Genomic DNA, 12121 nt, shown 5'->3' with positions numbered 1-12121 from the left:
CAGGGTTGCTCCAAGACAAGACTACAGGTGAAGTGAGGCAAGAGTTACCGGCAAGACAAGGCAGGGCTTCAGGCGAGGAAACAGAAGGCAAGGGAAGGGATACAAGGAGTAAGGACAAGAAAAATCCAGCAGCCACACCCTGGTCTCTGGAGGTATTAATGTAGCCAGCCCCAACGAGAATCAGCTGCCTCAATTAGTGCTCAACAGGAACAGAAACAGGGTGGACAGGAAAACCTGGAGCAAGGGTCAATGGACCGGACCGTGAACCAGAATGCGGACCTCATGGACCAGAACATGACAGCCACGAACTTATCTATCACCCCTTCTGAGGACCACTTCTACAAAGAAGGGATCCGTATGCACCACGACCGCTGGACTAAGTGTGCACATGTAGGAGGGGAGTATGTTGAAAAATAAATGTGCCAGGTTTTCTAAAATTGACTCCTTCTACCTTAGGCCATGAACTTATCAATCACCCCTTGTATTTTAGAGATCTGTGGGTTATCACAGAAACAGAAGGATGTGAGATTTGAAAGCAGGGTGGAGAATTTTAAAGCTGGACAAGGAAGAAGATTTAACTGCAGGGCAGTAGGAATGGTGATCACAGTAACAAAGTGAAACACTGGCTGATTGCGGAGCTAAGCAGCTGCTACCCGTGAATGAGTGAGAGCTCAGAAAAGAATAGCAGCTGTCTGGGCAAGGAGGAGAAGTAACATGGTTAAGGACATTGAACAAAGGGAGTTGCATCTCTCATGGAGAAGAGCAGGGCAGATAAAGTGTGAGGGACAAATGACTTTATGTGTATATGTGTGTGTGCACTGGGATAAGAAAGCTCTAAGTGAAGGACTAGTGGTAGAAAAATAGGAGTTATTTTACTGAGGTCAGTGAACTAAAAAGGCATTATACATGAAAACGTTGTGCCCTCTGGTCTGACTTTATGAATTTTAGTGAGAACAACATCATAAGCATGGGGTGAAGTAAATGCTGGTGCAGGCTGAATTTGTTAGCATGTGTGATCATCTTTTCAGAGCAAATAGCATGGTGGAACTTGATGGTAATGGTGAGGAAGTACCTACACAAAATGATACCATTTAGGAGTGATAGTAAGATATTCTTTCATAGAAATGAGTTCTGTAGAGTACAGAGTGTTAGTAGATTTTAATGCAGAAGAAAGCAAGTCTGCTCAGTGAATTATACAGAAGTTACAGGATCATTTCAATCCTAAGCCATCAGAAAATGTGGAGAACTTACATGTAGAACTAGCATCAGACATCAGACAATTCTGTCATAGAGTACATTGCTTTAATGAAATAACTGTTTTGATGAACAAGTGCAATCTCATTCACTAAATACACTGAATAACCCTTCTGATATCATGTGTAATATTGGAGTCTTTATGAAAATGAATGCCAAAGATTTTTATGCAAAGTGTAAGGGCAAATGGCACAGCTGTTTGTGGTCAAAGTACAATAGCAAAGGCTTGAGTTCTGAAGCAAATTACAAAGCATGTGAGTTTGAATCACACAAATTGTTGCTGCAGATGCATAGATCCCATCTAACACACGTCAATTCAAAGCAGTAAAATATTTTAATTGTTAGATGAAAAAGGGCAGATATCTTCAGCATGCAAATTTAAAGTTAATATGGTTAGCAAAGCATTAGAATAGTGTGATTTCAAAGCAAAAAGAAAGACACAGAGCTGAAATCTAAACAATATTGAAACCAATGGAGAACTGTGTTTACATTGCATTTATTCTAGTGGTAGCAATGGTAAAAGCAGAGGAATATCAGGAGAAGGTATAGTAAATTAGTCAGTGTTTAGAGAAGGTATTAAAGATAATAGGCTAACTAGGGTGATTGATAAACTGACATCAAAATAGCTCTGCCCAGGGAAGCGGTGGATATTACCTCATTAAATATATTTAAGGGACAGGTAGAGGATTATTGTATAGTAGGGGAATTAGGAGTTAATGGATAAAGATAGGTAGGTGGACTGAGTTCATGGTCAGATCAGCCATGATTTCATTGTAAGGCAGAGCAGGCTGGACAAGCCTACTCCTGCTCCTGTTTCTTATCTTCTTATTACCGAAACTACCAGTAGTTGTAGCTGATTACACCATAGACAAAGATTGATTCAGAAAGTTGAAGCTAGGGTGAAATGAGGTGGATATCATGGATGCTTCTATATCATACTTTGACATGTTATTGGGAAAGTCACCAGAAATGTCCCAGGAAGTCTATATTGAGATGTTATAGGTCTTTTTGTCCATGTACACATTAAGCCAGATGTAAGCTATGTCCTATCCCATATGTACTGAAAACCCAGCTACATAAAGAGTTAGATAAATAGATTTGGAGCAAATCTAGTGGTGACAAGTCAGAGTACCTGGACTTCACCAATTGTACTGGGCAGAATCAAAGGCTTTGGCATGTCCCTGTTGGCCTTTGCCAATTTTTATTAATGCACTGTAGAAAGTACTATAGGATGCATTACAGCTTGGTATGGAAACTGCCCTCCCTGTGACTGCAAGAAACTACAGAGAGTTGTAGACACAGCTCAGCACATCACAGAAACCAGCCCCCTCACACCACCACCACCCCACCCCCATGGATTCTGTTGACACTTCTTACTGAGGCAGCCACCAGATCAGAGTCCCCACCCATCGTGGACATTCTCTCTTCTCCCCTCCCTCACTGGGCAAAAGATACAAAATCCTGGAAGGACATACCATTAGGCTCAAGGACAGCTTCTATTCCACTGTTATGTCTATCGAATGGTTCCCTAGCATGATAAAATGTACTCTTGCGCTCACAATCTAGCTTGTTATATCCTTGCACTTTATTGTTTACCAGCACGATACCTTCACACTTTCTCTGCAGCTGTTGAACTATACTCTGCATGATGCTGTTGCTTTCTCTTGTTCTACTTCAGTGCACTGTGTAATGATTTGATCTGTATGAACAGTACGCAAATGAGCTTCTCCCTATACCTTGACCATAGTGATCCAATTCCATTCCAATTCTCATTCTAGGTTGCAGCATTTATGAACACAGATAGAAACCTGCCTGCACCCAAATGTGGTGCTCTCAAGCAAGGTCACCTTGTGGCTGTCTTTGTTGTAAACATCACTTTCTAAAGAGGCTATGTGGTTATAACAACACTTGAGCAATTATAAGACCATAAGACTACAAGATATAGGAGCAGAATTAGGCCATTTGGTCCATCGAGTCTGGTCTGCCATTTCATCAAGGCTGATCCATCTCAGTCCCAATTTCCTGCCTTCTCCCCACATCCCTTCATGCCTAATCAAGAATCTATAAACCTTTGCCTCAAGTACACACAATGACTTGGCTTCCACAACCAACTGTGGCAATGAATTCCACAGATTCACCACTTTCTGGTTAAAGAAATTCCTCCACATGGCCGTTCTAAGTGGACGTCACTCTATTCTGAGGCTGCGCCCTCTGGTCCTAGACTCCCCCACTGCAGGAAACATCCTCTCCACATCCACTCTAATGAGGCCTTTCAACATTTGACAGATAGGTTTTAATGAGATTCCCCCCTCATTGTTCTGAATTCCAGTGAGAACAGGCCCAGAGCTATCAATCAGTCCTCATATAGTATCCCTTTCATTCCTGGAATCAATCTTTGAACCAGCTCTGAACCCACTCCATGTCAGCACACTCTTTCTTAGATAAGGGGCCCAAAACTGCTCACAACACTCGAAGTGAGTCCTTACTAGTGCCTTGTAAAGCCTCAACATTTCACCCTGGCTTTTATATTGTAATCCTCTCAAAGGAGCGTAAGATTCGCTGGGACCCTCCTCTACCATCCTCACTCAGTCTCCCCCAATTCCTCCAAATTCACTGCAAGCAAACTATCAGAGCCATTTCCCAGACCAATGAACCAGCGATGAGGTCTTAATTATAAACAGTGGGCAGGCCAAGTTGCTGTTATACACCTGACATCAGACTGCTGAAAGTTACATTCTATCATGATATCTATCACTGAATGCATTTTCCAGGAAGTCAGAAGGAAAAATTCAAGATAGCTCCAAAAGCCTTTATGAAAAACGCCAACTTCCCAATTCACCTCCACAGCACATCACATACCACCTGCAATGCGGCTCAGTCAGGCATGACCTGGGAAAGTCTATGGACCTCTCATTGGCCACCTCGTAACGTATAAAACTTGAAGTAGAATCAAGTTGCCCTTAATCCCGAGGGAGTGCCTAAGAAGAAGATTGGTGATCCCTTTAAGCAATGCTGCTGGTTATGGAGGTGGGGGGCTGCTGTTAGGTTTCTTTCTGCCACTGAACATTAGGTTGTCCATGAAAATTAACACATAGGGTCGCTGAGACAGCATGGCACAAGTACTGAAATCACTAACTGCCTCTGCTGCCTATAACTAGCATTGCCTTTCTCAGTGTGGCTGGTAACCTGAGCCATGTCGCAAATTTGCTAGTTTCTAAACAATTTAACAGTCAGAGCACAAAGAACATGGTGTTCTGGATCGAAACTTTGCAGCTAGCTTCTTAAATGCACTGTTCTCACCTTCCAGTTATATTGCATTTGATCACAATCCATTACAGTTTTAATGTGGACTTGATGACTCCTCCATTAAGGATCTCCAGTCCATTTTTAAAAAAAAGCTTCTCAGTTCCTTCTACCTCCATTGTATCTTTCTATCCCACACTAACTTTTCCACTGGCATAGCTGTGTTATGTATCTTCAGGACTATAGTTTTCTTCTGAACTATTGGCCAATCTACTGAGTTAGTCATTGGCATTTATCACCTGGGGTGGTTCCCAGTTCAACAAGGGCTCGATTTAAAAATTATAAGTGTTGTTTCCAAATCAATTAAGTTTTCAAATCTCAGTTTGGGATCACTATTTCGCGTCTCTAATATTCTTTTCCCTTATTTGATTTCTTCTCCGGTTTTGGCCTTTTTACATTTGGAATATAGCTGCTCTGTAGTTTGCTTCCATGCATTCAATTGCCAGGGCCCTCATCTCTGCAATTCCCTCCTTAAAAGTCTTTCTATAATTTAAAGAGGTTAACTTAATCCCATCTTTTAGGAATACGTTTTTGGATATTGCTTTAACACTTCCTTGTGGCTCAATATTAACTTTTTTATAACATTGTTTTTGAAGCACCTTGGAAAATTGATGAAGATGCTGTCATTGTAAAGAATAACCTGTTCAGAATTGAAGATCTATTGTTATTGTAACAAGTGTTTCTGTTCCAGCACCCAAATTTCCAGTTCCCAAACTTGCCCAGTAACAGTGCCATGATCAATCCAATTTTACCATATCTGAAGTATTTTTATCAGCCTATCATTGGTAGAGTAGCTGACACACAGTGTGTAAAATGAGCAAAGGTGCAATGTGAAGGTTGTAGTAATAGTGAATGAAGTGAAGTAAGGCCCTTGGTAAAGAAGGCAACTGGCAGCAGGCATTGAGACAGGAAGTGATGGAGTTGCAAAGACTAAGAAAGTAATAATTGTAATTGTACAATACAAATGAGGACTTTGAATGATTTTTTTTAACATTGAGGTGCTATCCTTTCTGTTAAATTCCTCTCATTAATCTGCTCCTTTTTCCACATTTAAAAATAGTTCCTTGCTGGAGGGATTTCACCTCCATGTGTAATAAGATCTTCCTCTTCTAGAACTCTAAACTTCTTCCTCCCCTCCTCACCCACAAAGTGCTCACTGCAGTCATAACTGCGTTGAAAGGCCTTCCTCTGGTGTCTGTGTCTTTCGACACTTTCTCGACAAGAACTGATGGCCTTTTTTGTCATTAGCGAAGGCTGGTAACTGACCCTCCAAACAGACATGCAGCCAAAATTATGTGTGGGAGTTGTTGGCTGAATTTTTGTGTTATGATCATTGGAACGCAGCTGGCATAAATAAAGAGCAGCACCAAACATCCAGTGAGAACATATGTCACACCCCTAGCACCGGACAACTGTTTTAGGGTGCAGTCTATTTTCTAGGTTCAAATATCTGTTTGAAGTGTTCACTTTAAAAAATCCTTTATGAAGTTAAAGGACTCAACATTTTTTGTGATTTGTGATATTGCTTCAGAATGTAATAACGTTTAAAGTTTTTTTCTTATTTTTTCTCCATTATGTATTTTTTAAAAAAAATAGACATACGGTTTAATATTTCATTGGGTTGTTTATTTGCTGGGATGATGGTGCAGGGCCAGTCTGACAAATTTCCCATATGGTGATGATGTGATGGTGGTCAACATCAAGATTATTTGCCAACAATTGAGCGGAGTGGGGAGGAACCAGACAAAATGCTACAAAGACATCGTTTTTCCAGCAGGAGACCAACATTTTCAGCTGTAATTTTCCATCTCGTGCTTTCATTATAACCACAGAATTTCCACATGAAACAATAATTATTACATCAACACACACCCAGTTCTTTTTTCCGATAACCTACTGCTTAAATTTATTTCTTCTGAAATTAAGATAACATTAAAAGAAAAAGCAAATCTTTAGTGTTTGGAGAACAGTATGATTTTATTTCTGTTTGCCAGGATATGTGGAAATATAGCATTTAGATTCAGACATAACAATTTGTAATTTTTAAAGAAAATGTCCTGTAACATTATCTGATACTAAGCTACAAAGAGGAGACAGAAATCTTAGGACAGCTCTTCCATTGCTGAGATATAGTTCCCTGCTCCTGCTCATGAATTTTACTTGAAATGCTGCACTTCAGTTGTGGATTGACCTGGAGTTGGCATATGACTAGGTGTCAAAAAATGTTCCCGTTATTCTCACTGAAATGCACTTCTCCCTGTATGGACAAGTACTGTACGCAATTACGCAGGACTGTAGAACAGGGAGTTTGAATGCAGTTAGACCTGAGAAGGATTAGAAAGTGTCTGAAATGAGAAGCATGTAACGAGAAGATGGCAGTGCAAGGTTAGGTGAAATAGAAATTAGAGGGAACTTGAACAAAACAGTGGAGCAAGAGGGAATAGGGAGGAAGCTGAAATCGGAGAGTGTATTGGAAAGGATAATGGACGGGAGAGGAAAGGTGCAGAAGGATTTCATGGAGGAGTATAGTCTAGATTTGAAGAGGACCTGCTGACAATCAAGTTACTGTAGATGCTGGAAATCTGAAATAAAAGCAGAAAATGCTGGAAACACACAGCAGGCATTGTGAAGCTGATGAAAGCGAAACTGTTAAAGTTTCAGGTCTGAGATCCCCTTATTGGAACTGGAAAAGCAAGAGATATAATTTTGATTTCTGTGGAAGAGAACGGACAGGGTTTATCTCTAACAGACTGAGTCTCAATGAGTTAATGGGGGAAATTGTCAACTGATCATAATTTTATTTGTCTCTGTAATTAATTGATAATGGCAAGTCTATGGGATACGCCCAAAAGAGCAGAGGAGAGAAAAATGAATAAAAATAAATAAGCCAAAGTGGTGAGAGGATTACATAACTATTTCTGATACAGATAGGAAGAGAGAGTTGCAGAACAGGATAGAAATCAGCCTTCCCTCCATCAGTGGTTTTGTCTTGAGAAAGCAGTCAAAATAACCTAAGGCCCTTCCCACCACAGTCGTTTTCTCTTCTCTCCCCTTCACTGGGCAGAGGATACAAAAACCTAAAACACACACCAACTGGCTCAAGGACAACATCCAGCCCACTGTTATAAGACTGAAACATAACTCTTGTATAAGAAAGATACATTCCCGATCTTTCAATCACTTCATCTCATGTTCTTGATATTTATTGCTTATTTATTTATTATTATTATTTCTTAATTTTTGTATTTCCACAGTTTGTTGTCTTTCACACACTGGTTGAATGCTCAATTTGTACGGTTCTTTGTTGATTCTGTTAAAGTTAGTGTATGGATTTATTGAACATGCCTGCAAGGAAATGCATCTCAGGGTTGTATGTGGCGGCTTATATATACTTTGATAACCAATTTATTTTGATCTATCTCATTATGGCTTTTGCATCTGCATTTCACTTTTTCTGTAACTGTAACACTATAGTCATTGTTTTGTCATTGACTTTCCCTTTTCTCTTTATTCCTCATTGTACTTACATTTGGAATAGTCTCTACGGACTGAATGCAAAATAAGGTTTCTTTCTGTATTTCAGTACATGTAAGAATAATAAACTAATAACATTGAGTGCTATAGGCTGCAGTGTACCCAGGTAAAAGCTTTCATTGGGCCTTGTAACGATGCATAGGGCCACAGAGAAAAGTGCCATTGAGGAGTGGGAAGTTACAGACAATTGGAAGTTCAGGGTAAATCCATTCTGTCTGTTACAACTAGGACAAAGGTAAACCGTTGTCATTTTCCAAAATTCTATAGAATATTGAATAGTTCCTTCATACTGGAGGGAAGCTGATATAACATTGTGTTTCTAAAATGGAGGGACCACAATGCAGAAAATTACAGCTTGGCTAATCTCATATCAGTTGTGTCCATAATAAGGAATGAGATAACTGAATATCTTAAATTATCAATAGGACTGAGCAACATAGATTTATGGAAGTGAAATGGTATTTAGTAAATCTGTTGAAGATTTTTCAGATGTGACTGTTAGAATAGATCAGGGAGAACTTCTGGTTGTGATGTATTGAGATCTAGAGAAGGGGTTTTGTTAAAAGCCCTGGAAGAAATTAGTGCGCAAAATTAAAGCACACCAGCTGGAGTAATGTATGGCGTGGGATGAAAATCAGTTGACAGGCAGGAAACAAAGAGTGGGAAGAAATGGGCAGATGATGACTAGTGGGTTTCACAGGGACTTGTGCTTATTGCACAGTTACTCATAATGCTCTTGATAGGGGAACCATGATATTTTAAGTTTGCCACCTACATGAAGCAGGGTAGAATTCAGAGTTGTGAGGTGGATACCAAGAGTCTTCAAGGTGATTTGAACAGTTTCAGTGGGTGGACAAAGAAGTGGCAGATACTAAAATAATATACATAAATGAGAATTTGTCCATGTAGGTGGGAAGGCTGATTGGTATTCAAACGGTGATGTATTTGGAAATGTTTTTATCTTTGTACACCAGTCACTTGTACACCGGCAAACAATGAATAAGCTAGGCTGGCAGGGCTTTGACCTGAAGCATACACTTTCTTTACCTCTCCATAGACACTGTTCCATCCACTGAGCTCTTTCAGCAGATTTTCAGACTCCAGATTCCAGGATCTGCATTCTCTTGTGTCTCCACTAAAAGCAAATGAGCAGGTGCAGTGAGCATTTAAGAAGTCAAATGGTAAGTGTCCTTCATTGCGAAAGACTTTAACTGCAGGAAGAAGAATGTTTTCTATTTTTATTTAGGCCCCTGGTATGACCCAAAGTATTGTGTGCAGATATACTCTCCATAGGAGAAATGTAGCGCAGATTCACCTGACAGATTCCTGGCATGGCAAGACTGTCCTTGAAGGAAATATTGGGTCATCCAGGATCTAGAAGTATGACAAGAGGTCCCATGGAAACATCAACATTCCAACTGCAATGGACAGACCATACGTGAGGTGGATATTTCCCCAGGCAAGGTGGTGGTGTGAGGTGACAGGGTCTAGATCCATGGATCACTGCCTCAGGCTATGGTGTAAGATATTTTGGACTGAGAGGAGGAGAAATTTCTTCACAGAAGATACCAAACATCTGAAATTACCGAACATAGAAGGTGGTGGCGATGAAGTTGCTGAAAATATTACAGAAGGAGATGGATGGTTTTTCAGACAATAAAAGCATTGGAATGCTAAAGGATGAGACCAGGAATATGATATTTAGGTGGAGATTGGTCATGATCTTTTTGAATGGCTGATCAGGATTGAGGGGTTAATTGACTTATTTTATTTTCTGTGCTTCTATTTTTGTAGGTGTATGCGAACAGGGAAGTACTCTTCCTTGGAATAAGCAGGATGGTGTACTTTTGAAGACAATAGGCTGCCAAGAAGTTTGACAGATACTCACATTTTCAGATGTAGCTGAAATAGAAAGTCTACTGGAATAGAAAGATAAAAATGTAATGAGATTGAAACATTGCCTATCGGTACGTAGGAAATGACAGTGTTCAGGAGGTAGTGAATTTGGAGGAGTTGCAGAGACTGAAACAGATCAAAATTATTAAGAATAAAATCAGAAGCTATTCTATCAAAACCTGAGGAGCAAATGACAGGAAATGTGGGTGAAGAGAAAAGATCAGGTATATTTAGTCTACTCTTCTAAATGAATGATTGAGGTAAAAAAAAACTTAATCTATTTTTTAAAAATATAAGCAGAGTTTAGTAAACATGATTTTCTTATGAGCAAAGTAATATAGTTATTGATTTTGCTTCATTTGGTAAAAACAATATAAAGGCAAGGTCCTGCAAATCAATACCTGAAGTTCCAAAATGAACTGATGGCATTTTCCTTTTAAACATAAGGCCATATACACGCAGTGGCCATATTATTAGATACACCTGTACACCTAGTCAGCCAATCATGTGGCAGCAACTCAATGCGTAAAAGCATGCAGACATGGTTAAGAGGTTCAGCTGTTGTTCAAACCAAATATCAGAGTGGGGAAAAATGTGATCTAAGAGCTTTGACCATGGAATGATTGTTGATATCAGACGGGGTGGTTTGAATATCTCAGGAACTCCTAATGTCCTGGGATTTTCATGCACAGCAGTTTCCAGAGTTTTCAGAGAATGGTGCAAAAAAAAAAAAAAATCCAGTGAACGGTAGTTCTATAGGTGAAATGCCTTTTTAATTTGAGAGGTTAGAGGAAAATGGCCAAACTTGTTGCAAGCTGACAGGAAGGTGACAGTAACTCCAATAACCACTTGATACAGTGGTGTGCAGAAGAGCATCTCTGAACGTACAACATGTGGAACCCTGAAGTGGATGGGCTACTGTAGCAGAAGACCATGAACATACAATCACTGACCACTTTATGAGGTGCAGGAGGTACCATATAACGTGGCCACTGAGTGTATGTGAATGTGTTCCACCAGTGGTGTTTCCATGGCCTTCAATGGTGGGTGCTTAATCTCACTGATGTTCCCCAACATTTACCTCTTGTGTGATCTGCGGACCCGTTGATTTCAATAGGAATTGCAGAGCTATTGATTAAAAAAGACAAAGGACAGCTATATACTGTCTTATAAATGGTTTACACTATTTTAAAGATAAAGTTACTTCACTTTAATAGTTTTTAAGTGTCACTGGATGTCAGGGTGTTTAAAGCCCCTTACATCTTTGACAGTCAGCAAAACTTGGGAGCTACATCTGTCAAAAGCCCCATGACTGTATCAGAGATGGGGCTTCTTCAATATGCTGTTGGAAGACCTGCTGCCATTTAGTTCATGCTGCTGGACTACGTAATGCCTCAGCCTACAAGCAAGGCCCTCTACGTTCTAGGCCAGGTATATATGAGGACATCACATACAGCAACTCTGCAACATGTAGAGTGTGCTTCACATTTGTTTGATAATATTTTTAACATGGTTAATTCCATCATTGGCCATTCAAGCAGTATTCTCAAATAAATAAATCACATCAGGGATATACAAAGACTGAATTGAGAAATGATCTAAAATAATAATTGCATATGACTTGAGAATATTACACTAATGAGAGGAAAAAGGTAGTTAACCCCACTGTGATAGAGAGTAAACTTATTTTTATAAAAAGGGTCAAAAATAACCAGTAAACATCTTATTCTCTAAATGGTTTCATTAGTGATTTGATTAATATGATTTGACTTGACTACCAGGATAAATTATAGCTTCATGGGTTATTTAGTGGCATTTCACACTTAAGCATCACAGATACATATTTCATATTATATCGCCCCATGAGGAACTGCTTCAGCACAAATTGAATATATGTTAATAGTTAAACTGGCCTCACCACTTTTATCAAAGGTGCAATTTTTTGATTGGATAATTAATCATCATTAATTAAAGATTCAGTGCAAGTTTTGTTAAAAATGCAGTTTTTCATGGTTGTTAGAACCTAGAGGATTGTCACACCAAACTTGCCAAAAATCAGAATTAAAAAAAATCTATATCAGATAAATCTGAAATGAAAATTTTACAAATATTCAACAAGTTAGGCAGCAACTGT

Source organism: Mobula birostris, chromosome 7 (genome assembly GCF_030028105.1).
Source record: "Mobula birostris isolate sMobBir1 chromosome 7, sMobBir1.hap1, whole genome shotgun sequence".
NCBI lineage: Eukaryota > Metazoa > Chordata > Chondrichthyes > Myliobatiformes > Myliobatidae > Mobula > Mobula birostris.
The sequence above is the reverse complement of the archived record's forward strand: the minus strand, read 5'-3'. Positions refer to the sequence as shown.